A 14,632-nucleotide genomic window follows, 5' to 3' on the forward strand; every position below is an offset into this window, starting at 1 on the left:
TTCTATAAATTCCGTTTACAAAGCAAGTGTTAGACCGCCTTGTTGTTTGCTAGCAAATTATTAATTAATAACGAATTAACTATTTAATGAATACGCCAAAGGCATCTCTAAAGTTCTCTTTGTACTTCACAGTATTCATAAGAAGAATTGGAAGGAAATCAAATTGTGTAGCTCTGATTTCTAGAAGCATGGAAATCGGCATTTCATTTGTATTGATATAGAATTAACTCTTTTAAGAACGTTAATATTCATTATGTGTAATATTATATAAAAATAATTTCTTAAAATTTTATTAAAAAACAGGTTTAATTTGATAGATTATTTTTGTTTTATTTTTTGGAATCTCAGAATACTAAAAAAATAAAATAAAATATGCCCGCTGGCGATCTTGAATTTGTAGCTGTCAAAAATCTTGAATTGATCTGAAATCTTTAATATGATCTTGATGTTTTTGAATATACAAAAAAAAAAAGCAAACCGACACGAGCTCGCCTTTATAAAACTTTAGTAAGATTAAACAACAACAACAAACAAAAGATTCGGGAATTAAAGTTGGTATGTACTCAAAATTTCCTAGAACTTTTATAAGCCTGTTATTAATATTAAAATTATTATATATATATATATATATATATATATAATATACACAACACTTATGTATCTAATACGTTTATGATTAAAAACGCAATGTCTGTTAAGCCCGAAAGAAAAATATTCCTAAATTCAGAACTATTCTCATAGAGCAATTCTTTTAATTTTATTATTATTTCTGATCTTTTGTAGATTGGGGGAAAAATATGGCTATCGCTATTTTCATACCTTAATTTTTTTTTTTTTTTCTGTAACGCTGCAATTGTAAATTACATACATAAAGGAAGCGCTAATTAATTATAGATGAGAAGAAAATGAATTTTAACTTCTTTATTTTAGAAACTTTATTAAAAGTTTCTAAAACAAAATTATTAATGTATTATTTTTGATAACGGAATGTAAATTTCGAAACAAGCGAGAAATTTAAAATTTCCTGCGACTCCTCTATGATGCTAAACAACTTAACTTAGGGCTCTAATCATAGGATAAAGAAAAAGGTGATGTGTCGTGAAGAAGACAACATTTAAATATCCTAAAAAATAAAAAAAATAAAAAATTTCCCCTTTTATTCCTAATTACATTATTCATTAATATATAGGGGGGAAAAAACCGGCAAATTCTCCGCGTTACATTTATCTAATTATTTAAGAGATGCTATTCATATTAAAATCAATTAATTAATCATACATACACATCTATTTTTTCCGATATGATCTATAAATTTTTTTATTGAATGTTTTCATACATATAATGCATTTGAAGCAACGCCCTTTCGGTTAATAAATATTTAGTTACAATTTAAATAAGTTGAGGAAATTCCTGTTTATATCAAAATAAAATATTTGTAATAAATGAAATGAATTTTTAAAAAATAGCCCTTGAATAAAAGTGTAAGAGACTGATTATTTTCGATTTCACAATATTTGGAAAGATTGTCTCATTTAATTTCAATTGTGTTAGGTTATGTATATAACTCTAGATGGCGCCACAAACATAACGTTAATATTCATTTTTTAAATTCTTGTTTGACAGACATTTTATTTTTATTTGTATTCTGATACATTTTTTTACAAATAAGATAATTTTACAATAGTTATTTTAGTTAGCAAATATTTATAAAGATAGAGTTAAAAATGTATATGAACAAAACTTTAATTTCTTTCGTTTTGATACAAAATTAAATTTAATGATGAGGGGATACTGTAAAAAGAAAATTCATTGTGTATAACATTTTTTTTAAATGTATATTTTCAACAAACTAAACTTTCATAGGGATCAAAATACCACGTGATTTTTTTTATTTTAATATGTGTAAAGCTGATAAAGAAATATATCCTGTTTTTTTAAGTATAATTTTATTTTACTGCAAAAGATAATATAAATACTTATATTTTCTAATGCTTGATAATTTCAATAAAACTGCAAATGTTTGAATATTTCTTTGAATGCACTTTTGCGTTAAAAGTTCTGCGTTAATTAGAATAATGTGGATTTCCTGCTAACATAAAAAAATTAACAGAAAAAATTCAAAAGATTCAAATAATTTGGAATTGAAAATCCTTATTCTCTAATAATATTGTAAAAATTTTTTTTTACATATTTTTCCAAGTTTTAATATATGTTTTTGCAAAATAAAAGGAATTTAAAATATGATATTTAAAAAAGAACAAAAATTGGATTCCCGTGTTGATTTAAAATGTAACTAAATTATTTTGTGTTATTTAAGCAAAACATGGTTTAATATATACAGGATGACCATTCTAATTGGCACCCAAAAGGTTATTTCTAATAATTCCATATACATCTAATAAAAAAAAAATGGTTTAAATGAACATTCCTGTTTTATGCAGTCTCAGTCAATAAATGTTTTGATGAATTCCAGGATTTAAAATTTTTATATAGATTCATGGTTCTATGAATCGTATTTAAATATCATTCTCGAGATACTAATAAAAATAGAGTTCCACTCTTTTGCGACAGAAACTAATTTGAATTATGAAAATCCGCAAATTGCTGTTTTATAAAGACGAGAATTTTAGATCGTATGGAGAAATTTCTCAAAGATGTTTGATTTAAAATAATGGTATTGTTGATTGCCTTAAAATAGGGACATTAAAGGCTTCGTAACTTGGTATGATTTGATCGCAGAAGTTTAAAAGGTGTATTGATTTAAAAGTTGAAATGTCAAGAATATTTTATTAAATATGAAATTCATAGGATTGAAGTACTGCATAGAATTTCATAACTTTTCAGAAGCATATTTATCGATTGAAATAAAATTAAATTTTACTATTTATGCCATTTAATTATTTTTTTTTTGAAATAGGCACTGAATGTTATGATAAATCAGAGAAATCTTTATAAATTAAATTTCCTTAAGAGATATTGTTGAAAACATTCTGTAGTACACATAAGACTTCGATGCTGATGGATTCCCTTTTTTGTACTCGCATTTGAAATATATGTTCGACTTTAGCAGAAAATGTTTTGTATAAATTGAAGTTAATCTTTTTTTTTTTTTGTTTCAAATTAATGTTCAAATTTTCTAGAAAATGACAGAAATTAGAGACATGCATAAAACAATGAACAAAGGAGTGTAAAACTTCTAAAAATTATGTTATATATGATTATCAAAATTTACAGCTTAAAAATATTTTGCTAAAGAAGTCGCTGAGAGACTGAATAACATAAAATAAATATTTAATTGAGAATTTTGGCTTCCTATAATTCGATTGCACCAGCTGGTCGCCAAAGGAGGCTAATATAAACAAATTAAAAATGTATAAAATTATATAAAACGGTATAAAATTAGTAGAGTATCATTCGAGAATCACAATATGAATTTATGATGTATTTCCCATAATTAGTTGTTCAAAATTTTATACGTTAGGCGAAACAACAACAACAAAAAAAAAAAAATGTTTTCCTTTTCACTAAACTATGAATTTCCTTTTTTATGGAAACCCATTCTGTAAAAAGGTTATTAACCTTTCTTCCAAGTTTTTCTTAAAATACGCCCTAGCATTTAAGTAAGTAAGGTAAACAACAGGTTTTTGAAAAGAAAAAAAATGCTTTGTTTTCTTTTACATAAAGGACGGTGAAAACCTTGCGTATAGGTCAACGTTAGTTATGATCATACTTTGTTGTTTCGAATGCTAATATGTTCTATGAAAACTTCTTTCATGTTGTTTAGTATTAAGTTCCATATGATTACTATATGATTTTCAATACTGTACAATATAGTTTGACGTGATTGTACAGTTAGTTAGAAAAGAAATTGAACACTTGTGTAGGTTTGCTATTTAATATCGCATCTCCACAATTTATTATCGCATCTTCGCAATGTCGATAAAAATCAAATTTTTATCATCATGAAAATAAATATCACGCTGCAAAATTTTATGCAATTCTGAAGATCCTTTGGAGAGCTATAGGGATTTGAAAAATGACACTTCCAATGCTAAATGAATCTTAAGGAATTTTGATGATATGCCGGAAATGATATTATGTTTCTCAATTTTTTTTCTGAAAGGCAATTATCTTACTTCATAAATTCACGAAATAAATGCATAGCTAATACAAATTTAATATATGGGTTTTTAGATATGAATGTGGGAAAAATATGAATTATAGCAGAGTAAAATTTTTTACGAGAGCAGTTCTGACAAGCTAAATGATCAGAATCCAAAAAAATTGTGCCCATACCCTGAATTCCTTTTTCACTCCATCCATTTCTAATTCTGGTATTACATTTTAAAAAAGAAACTACGATTTGATTGCATTGAAAACATGGGAATAAAGCCCGATTCAGAATTTTATGAAGCTTATATATGATACAACATGAGAAATTAAAATCAGCATATTATTATTTTATTGACTCAAAAAGAATTGTTAGGGAAAATTTGGAAGCATTATTTTGAAAGGCAGGATATGAAAAGAGAATAGAATGATTATCATTCTGGATATTTGAAATAGAAAGAGGGCAATACAAATTTTACGTTTGTTTAGAAGGCTTTGTTAAAAAATTTCCCAACTTAGAGTAATTAGTTTTAGGTAATTGCTATTATTTGATGAATCAACATTTATACAGAATAAATGTGAAATGGCTCATTTCATTATTTTCTAATATTTTCACGAAGAAAGTACATTTACGCATGATAAAAGTTTAATAAATGTACTTGCATATTATATAAATAATTTTAAAATAACTTTTTAAGATTTCTTTAAGCTTAGAGTGAAAAAAATTATTAAAATATTTAACATGAAAAACACCTAGGCTAAAAATACGTAGGCATTTAAAAAAAAAATGTGTAAGAAAAAAACTATACATTCGGAAGAAGCATTTGAAGGGAAATCAATATATATACACGAATATTAATTCCCTTATTTTGGGAAATAAAAAAATTAATTTATAAAAATTAAAAAAAAAAATTGTATTTTAAAGTTTACTGACACTATGTATTTTTTAATTCAAAGGTTAGAGTGTGAGGTACTTTTTGTTATTTCTATTGGTTTAATTTATATTTCAGGTTATATAATGTGTGGATTTTCTTTCATCGAAGCCAAGTAGAAAGGCACATTATTATTAATTTTTAATAAACAGATAAAGCATTGGTATCTATTATTGACTATTTAATTTATTCAAGAAATGGATGATGTTATGTGCTTAAAATAGGATAGTGCTCAATCAATAATCTCTATTTTGATATCGGTGAAACTGAAGTTACTTTTGACTGATAAGAATCAAGAACAGCCATCTACTAAGATATGAAAAGATATTAGTAATAGTTGGCTCGCAACTAAATGGCTCCAGATTGCCAAAGGTTTGAATTCTTCAAACCCGCCAAATAAATTTCCAACATATCAAAGTGATCACAATCAAAAAAGGCGGAGTTGCGTTACGCCTGAATATTCCTATCAATAATCAAATCGTGGTTCCATTTCTTTTTTCTACTTTAAGAGTTTAAGGAATACATATTCGATGAGCATAAATTACACGCTTTAGTTTTTTTAATTCTAGAGCTGTCCAGGTTTACTAAATATGCTTTTATCGTTTTCAATCTTGAATTTATTGTTTTTATCGTTTACATTCTACTTTGTTTTTTTTTTCAAACAATCACAAACTTGCTGGATGGATATTAATGACTGTTAAGCTTTAAAGAGGTTAATCGACTTCGATGAGGTATAAAGGTAATTACGCAAGCCTTAAAAATTCGGTGACTTTTTTACTCCTACAGGAAGCAGAACCAATTCGAATTATTCGGAAAATAGATTGATGATTATTTGATAATGATTGAATAATTATTTCAATTTAATGACATAAAAAGCTAAAGAGTGTTTACATAGAATTATTATTATATCATAAAATTTAAAATTTTGAAGAAAAATTCATTATAGAAATTCTTCTTCTTCTTATTTTTTTTATTCTGTTATGTTAGAATTTAGACTTTTTAATCAATTAAAATCTTTTTAATGAAAGTTCGAAAGCTTTAATTTTTTTTAAGTAATCCAGATTTATTCTTTAGCGAAATTAGCTCACGCGTTTACAAACAAATATCTGAAAAGGCATATATTAAACTCCTCCTGTGTTATAAAATATTAATTAAGTCTATTCCTTTCTTTGCTTCAACATACTGACGAATATAATTCAAATTTCATGACACATTTTATGAACAATACAATTTTATAGAAAATGCTCTATTTTCCTTTTATGCCATGTGCTAATGCGAATAATTAAAATTTAAGTATATATTTATTTTATAATTTTATCAAAAATAGGTAACATTTAGTAAGAATTTGAATATGATTTAAACCTTTAAATTTAAGAATAATGTTACCATACGTATAAAAAGGAGATACGGAATTTGCTTTAAGTTAAAAAAATAGCCCAAAATTCTCTCTGCTATTGAAAGCAAATTATTGTAATTTTTTAATATTTCAGATTATCTTTCCACATAAATGTGCAATTGTGGTTGAATTATTTATTTTTTATTTTGAAAATTGTGAGAGACATGGGGATTATTTTAAGACTGCCCTTGTAATTTTCAATATTGTCAAAATATTGACCTAATGTCTAAATAGGCAAATCCTCAACTTTAAGCTACAGCAGTACAGGGACATTTGACCTTCGATGTCAGATTAAAAGTGCAATCCCACGTACGAATTGAATCTTATATAGAATCGGGTTGTGAAACTAAACCTATTCTGTCTCACAGTTGAGACATCATCACTAGTTCATATTGTTCTAAGAATCAGTTTGAAATAGAATATAAACGCGTTGTATTTAAGCAATTGGCAGTGGAAAATCTCCGGCTAAATAACTGCCTTCGGCCGCTAGGCTCAGAGGGGACCACATGCAGATCAAGTAACGAAATTTATTTTCCTAGTTGCCAAACAAATAAGTTTGTAAAAATACAAATTCTATGAATTCTAAAATAATATTAAAACTTCATCGAGTATAATTGGTCATATTCTTAAATATAAAGCTGATTGTGTTCTAGATTTATTCCGAATTTCTGAATTTTTTTATTGAAAATCACTAATTTTCTCGAATTTTGCCCGGTTATATTTCGTTATGATCGCCAAATTAGAATATTTCCATAAAATAACTCGTCAAATTTGACGATTCAGGCAGTTTCAGCTGCAACGCGATAAAACAAAAATTGAATATTTCTTTATCCAAAATTCATTTTCTTGTCGCTATCCAAGATGGTGGCCGTTTAACGAATTTGGCAACAAGATATTAGCATAATTCTATATGGAACAAATATATCATCATAACATTTTAATTAATTTTGAAAATTTCTGTTAATTATTTCTAAAATCGTCTTCTTAATAACTTAATTTTTATTTATTTTTTTAAATTTTTTTGATGAATATATTTGTTAAATTCTGAAGAATTTTAAAAAGTCCAATTTATTAAAAAATAACAAATTTAAAACTCTCCAAAGAGACATGCATAAATGAATCGCTAACCCGTTGGAAAATGTGACTTCTAAGGGAGAATCACCATTAGGTTTAACAGTTTAAATTCTGTTCAATATTATAAAGCAAATTTTTTTATTAGTTTGATGAAATCGATAGACAATGCATTAAATATTATTTCAATTAATGATAAATTTTTGTCCCAAGAAATCAGAAATTATCAAATAATTGTCCAATTGCCTTAAACATTAAACAGGAATAGAAAATACCGAAGCTATGAGTTTTTTCTTTTGAAGTACTCAAACTTTTAATTAGTTCAGGTTTTTAAAGCTCTACTTTCTATCTGTATCTTCAAACTATACCTGAAACGTTTTCCAATTGATAGTTCATTTTGAGAAAAGTGGTTTAGCCGCTTTTACAATTAATGACGGAACCCTCTTATTCAATAAGGAAAAAGCCATTGCCTTGATCAAACTTCCTTTATTGGCTAAGAAAAATGTAAACAGAGGAAATTCAGAATTGCCTGTCCTCTCTAAAAGTTGCCTAAATTCAGCAATTATTTTAAAATATTGAGAAAACGAAGCGCTAAGTAAATATTTTGAAATGATGTAGTGAATAATTATTTTCAAAATAGCTCTTTTTCATTGATGGAGGAAATTTTTTGGAAGTATGAGCACGATAAAATTATTAAAAATTATGCTCATTTGTGAGATATTATTTTTTCGTATTCTCAAAATTATTCTCTTTGCCATGCTTGTGAGGTTCTTTTAAAACAAGCATGTGTGTATGTACATCACATTAACATTCTAAATTATGTCGGTTTTTTATTTCACGATAATTTTCAGAAATTCTGATATGGAGTCGCAGCTACCTTTATTATATATTTGGTCCATTTAGTAATTAGAATGTTTATGAACTCTGAACGTTTGCTTCATTAATATTGCGTGGAAATGTGGATCCTGGGAAGTCTGGAGTCATAATAGATAAATAAAAACAAATAACTTTTAATAAAATAATAAAAATAATAACTAAAATCAAAAATATAAATTTTAATTTTAATAATAAATAAATAATAAATAATTTTTATTTTTTAATTTTAATAAAATTAATAAAATTAAAAAAAAGATTAGATTAAAGCAACATGTTAAAATTGCCTTGAAATATGAAACTGAATTAACCAGTTTGAGCCAAAAAATATTCAAATCTGCCATTGGTAATGGGCATCTTGATTTCTCCGTAAATACTTCATACTTTCATTAGAGAAAGCTTTTTCTTCCGTAAATCCTCGGAGAAATTTTTATAACTACAATCTAAGGAAAGAAAAAAGGAAATCATTTATCTAATTAAAATTTTATTTATCTAATTTTAATTGTATGCGACTTACTATCAGCCAGTGGATTTTATTTAATATTCAAATTAAAAGCTTTGTTACTTTTAAGGTTGCTAGTTTCTTCTAGAATACATCTTAGTAATAGCCACATTGCTTCGGATTCTATTAAATTACTTTCTAGCAATACTCCAATGCTCTTATTCTTCATTCAAATGGTAATATCAATCGAATTTTGGCCATCATAATTAAATTTTTATGTAATCTTTACGCAATAAAATATAATTATAAGCAGAACGCATCGATTCAAGTTGTTCTTTAAACGCTAAAAATTCAAAATAATAATAATAATAATTCTCAGAAACATTTATTATTATTTATAATTGATTTCGTAGAGGAAACTGCAATCTTTAAAATTTTATCTGCTTAATACGTCCGCTGCCATAATTCATACCTGTGATTCGGACCATTAACTAAGAAGATGCTTATTTCTTTGCTATCAATTAAAAAGTAGTTGCGAATCACAAGGTGAGCAACGCATAAACGCATGAAAATATTTACCCATTAACTGCCATTTCTTTAAAACTTTTGGGCAAAGAAGCTATATATATATATATATATATATATATATATATATATATATATATATATATATATATATATATATATATATATATATATATATATATATAGATATAATATGCAAGCAGTTGTATAACTGTACAATTACATTCAAATTATGTTTCGTTTGGAAAATATTTGTTATATTTGAAATAAAAATAAAAGATTGAGTAAGTAAATGATCGTTACTATAATCTCTAAATTACATATCTATGTACGATATTTCATTATAATATAAAAACAAAACTAAAATTATGATGCTTCAAACATAATGATTTTTTTCTTTTCGACTAACAGACGAATTTCAAACTTGTTCGCATATTATAAAGAAATGAGGATCGGATGCATATATTGTTAGCAAAAAATAAGTTACCCGCTTGAGAGTACTCTAAATTACTCTATCGTTCCAAATAAGATAAAATTTGAACTACAGATTATTCAGATGATGCGCTTTACATTTATTAATTTAAAAAAAATTTAGTACAAAAATTCACTAATTGATGACGTTGTAACACAAATGGCATTTATTTGCATATATTGAAAATGTGGAGCATAATTTGCGTTACAGTGCATGTCTACTATCAATTTTCTTTGGATAAAAAGAAGGCGGATTCTGCACGAATATAAGTTTTTTCTCTGTTTGTCATGCCTACGTTGGAAGAAAAAGCGCTACTGGTGAAATTGTTCTACAAGAACCACCAAAACTCCGTTCTAGCTCTAAAGGAATTTCGTCGTATGAAGCAGATACGAATAGGCCCGATGTCTCCAGGTGCCTTACGCAAGATGATGCAGAAATTTGAAAAAACTGGACAACGGGGCATTCTTCCAGGTAAAGGACGAAAAAAGAAAAAAAATCCCGTCTTCCAGCGTCGAAAATGTCGAAGGCAGCAATCAGTCGCCACATAATAGTGTGAGTTTGCCAGTTGTTTCCCGTGTTCTGGATATGCTGTATTCACCTTTCCGAAAAATCATACGGCAGATTTTGCATTTTTATCTATACAAAATCAGGTCTGTGCACGTGTTGCAGGATGGGGACTTAGAGGTCCGTAAAACTTTTGCACTTCAGTTCCTTGCTCGAATGGTGGTTGACACAACTTGGCCATGGAGCATTCTGTGAAGTGATGAGGCTCACTTTTGCTTCAATGGGCAACTTAACATCCACAACTGTCGAATTTGGGTAGAGAAAAACCCTCACGTTATCCAGGAATCACTTTTGCATCCTGAAAACGTGATAGTATGGTGTGGTTTTACAACCACCTTTATCATTGGATCGTATTTATTTGAAGAGATAACTTCAAATGGAATCCAAACCTATTCCGTCACAGGATAACGGTATCATGACATTCTGATGGATTTGGTAATCCCAACTCTTCTACAGCGTGGATGCCTTCACGCCGTCATTTTCACGCACGATGATGTACCGCCTCATATTGATCGTCATGTAAAGCGATTGTTAATACAGCATTTCACAGAAGCATGAGTTACACCCGTCATTTCCCAATAGCATGGCCTCCTCGCTCGCCGGCCATCACTCCTCTCGACTTGTGGGGTTATTTGAAGGACAATATCTACCGTCAAAGGCCATCATCTCTATCAGATCTGAAAAAAACATTCAGCGCCATATTCTTGAATATTCCGGCAGACTTACTCCGGTCATCTATAGAATATATGGTTCTCCGATTAGAGAATATTGTTGAAAGACAGCTGAGCAATTTTAATTTTACTTTATTTAACAATTATAAACCATATTAGATGATTTTATGTGTATTACTGCGCTACCTAAAGGTTGAATTTTTGTACTAATTTATTTTTAATAAATGCAAAGCGCATCATCTCAATAATCTGTACAAATTTTATCTCATTTGACTCAATAGAATGCGTTTTAGAGCCCTCTGAAGTGGGTAACTTATTTCTTGCTAACCCTCTACGTTCACACAATATTGGCTGATATTGATTGAAAGAAACTAAATTGATAGGAGTACCAAATATATTTTTTGTGCTGAATGGTGAACACCCGAATATGGATAAGCACAGCAGTCAATGTGTTAAAAAATTCCATACATAACCTTCGTAATCTAATAATTATTACTATTTAATCAATTTCTTTTCTGAAAATATTGTAATGTTAATCAGATGATAATATTTCAATTAAAAATTTTATGAACATACCACGTTTTAAAATTCAATTTAAAATGACTATGTTAATGACTCGATTGGTAAAAAAATACAGAAATTTTTTCTGTGAAAATTTATTGTATAAAATAATTCTAAATTATTTTAATTCTAATAATTCTGAATTGTATAAAATAATTCTAAAATAAAAAATCTTCATCATTATTTTATAAAGTTGATTGAAAAATTTGGACAGATAAATTTTAACAAGCATAATATAATATATATATAATGTGATATTATTCTAATCCTGTCGGCTAAATAATATGTAAGGTTATTTTGGTTGAAGCAGAATGCAGGTTCGAAGACATAGACGAGACGCTGTATTTTTAATTTCGCTTTATTCTCTCTCGGGAAGCAATCAGGACTACAGGAAGGCGCAGCGCGCACAAAAGCAGAAGTAAGAAAGAAGGCAAAAAAGGAAAAAGGAACGAACAAATGATCACTAGTCTTATATAAGATAGGATTTTTGGCCACATACCAATTCAATACACGTGGTGACCTTTGACATCTTTTCAAGGGCGCCGAAGGTTATCACTTTCTCTTGAAACGTAGTTCTGATGGCGCATTAGTTTTTACAGAGGAATTAATTAAACCGAAAGTGGAATTGGATCACGAAATAAGAGAATATTTTACTATGGTCTAAATTAAGAGTTTAAAATATCATTACATATATATAATATGCCAGCGACCTGGTCTAGAGCTAGAGCGTCTTCCCCGTAATCTGGGTGTCCAGATTCCTGGTTTGGGCATGGTTCTTCTTTACTCTGTGTCTTATCTGTGAAATGTGTGATAGAGCCCCCTTATGAAAAGTGGTTGTGCAAGCGAATGTGTGTGTCATCCTTATATGAGTCAGAAGTCAGACTTTTGTCCTCAGAAGGTACTATATACTTGGCTTAAATCGCTGGCAGCTCGTCAGCTGGCTTGTAAAGTGCCATAAGTAGCAACAACAACATATATAGTATAAAATGAAGTCTCCTGAAAGCGTCTGTATGTTGAAACCCTGAAAATTTGAGAAATACTTAACTAATTTTGGTGATATTTGTGCCATTTTGTAGGACATTTATTGCGGAAGGTTTTAGTATATTGAAGTCATATCAAAATAAAAAAAAGAGTTTTATAATTGCGATTTTAATTATTTTCCTACTACGATTCGGGCATTCGTAAAGCAGCAGTGTCTGCTTTGCACTTATCCGCGCTTGAGCGAAAATCTCAAACTTCGCATGTGCAAATAGTAAGAGCTGTGGTATTCATATGCGATACATTTCTTTGTTTACGTCTGATTTTAAACAGCGATTCAAATCTCATTATCCACAAAAGAAGGAAATTCAACCTTGGCCGGAGCACATGAAATGCCAAAACGCTTCGTTTATTGCACGATAGTGAAAGTGTAAAGGAAAGAAACATTAGGTTAGCGAATATCAGAGAAAGAATGTCCACACTTTCTTCAAAGGAGAGTCTTCTGCTGAGCGAAATAACAGTCTCTCTTTAAATCGCACTGCAATTGAATTACAGAGACAGAATGAATCTCGTCTGTCTGCTGACAGTGAAAGACATTAACATTTAAATTCGACACACAGGAGAAAAAGTGAAAGAACAAATGTTCCTGATATTTGGAAAATTCCAAAATATTTATTCCGAAAAGGAATACACAGCCCTGAAATTCGATTCATGTGTGGATTACAGAAATTATAGATGTTGGAAATTGTGTGAAAATTACAGATTCCTCTGTTTCAATAGGAACAATGTCTATAGTTTGTCCATATTGTTCAGCTTTAGGAATAGCTTTTATATACAGTCGTTTTCGCTAAAAAATAATCTATCACCAAATTTTAGCGAAATGGCTGAATGTGGCGTGAAAGGCAGCAATAGCGTTTCCAGTCTGAAGGTTCCGAGGAACGCTGCAGCAAATTAACGAAAATATAGAAAAAAAAGTCAATAAATACAGTAACATGAAATGCATGCAAAAAATTTAATCAAAAATAACGAAAGTAAGCAGAAGAAATATGTGCAGCAGGAAAAAAATCAAGGGAAATGAACAGGAAAGATCGAAATACAGTAGCATACAGTAACATAAAAAAATGGCGACCACGTAACCCCAAACAAAGCGCCACCGAAAAATTGCCTACCTCGCAAGGCGCCAAATGACTGTATATCAAAGCTTAGCCCTAAATATTTCTGAATATGTACTATAAAAAATTGTTTTGTAGTTATTTTTGATGATTTCTAAATATCTTTTTGATCCCGCATGACATTCCCATGCCATATCGGGTGGAGGCTAGACTTAAGTCTAAAGCTGATTTTTTCTAACATAGTAACCGTATAAGAAAGCAAAATTCTATTTACTTGAAGTTTCGAATTCATGTATCACTTTAGGAATCTTTTTTAATGCATAGTAAAGTCTCATTTACCCATATTTTTAGCGAAAAAAGTATAGTGGGAAATCTCTATAGCTGATAATATTCACCATAACTCATAACTTTAGCATGATTTCTTTAATTTACTTGTCTTTGGCTCTGAAATTGACAAAGAATTTCATTCATCTGTTAAGCTATCAATATTAATTTATTCGGATAATTACAATTGTTCACAATAATGCAATAAAAAATTAATAAAGATATTATGCTCAAGTTTCAGCTGCATCTGATAAATTTTAAAACAGCATTTTGTTCTTTTACCTGTTTATGGCGGAGGGCATGTAAAAGATACAGTAATTACATGCATACAAAAATAACAAAAATACCTTGAAGCTCTTCCATTTCTAATCTTGGCTAATCTGTGGTGAATAAACTGGGTTACCAATTGAAGATGAATGTTAAGATTTGAAAAGTCTATCACTTCAATGAGAATGTTTTCCCCGCGGTCTTGATTCAGTTAACAGATATAATACAGTAATGAAGCCAGCATTATCGGTAATTAATACAAGCCGACTGCGTAATTCTATTAAAAACAAAACGTGTTCAGAAACTAAAATGCATCAAAGAGGAGGATTAATTC

At 28.7% G+C, this 14,632-nt stretch overlaps 1 protein-coding gene across 1 annotated transcript in view; it reads left to right on the plus strand.

Moving 5' to 3' along the window:
* Positions 1-14,632, plus strand: part of LOC129971230 (uncharacterized) — a 398,163-nt gene that overhangs the window by 186,717 nt on the left and 196,814 nt on the right. The gene's annotated exons all lie outside the window — the stretch shown is intronic.

Source organism: Argiope bruennichi, chromosome 6 (genome assembly GCF_947563725.1).
Source record: "Argiope bruennichi chromosome 6, qqArgBrue1.1, whole genome shotgun sequence".
Taxonomy (NCBI): domain Eukaryota; kingdom Metazoa; phylum Arthropoda; class Arachnida; order Araneae; family Araneidae; genus Argiope; species Argiope bruennichi.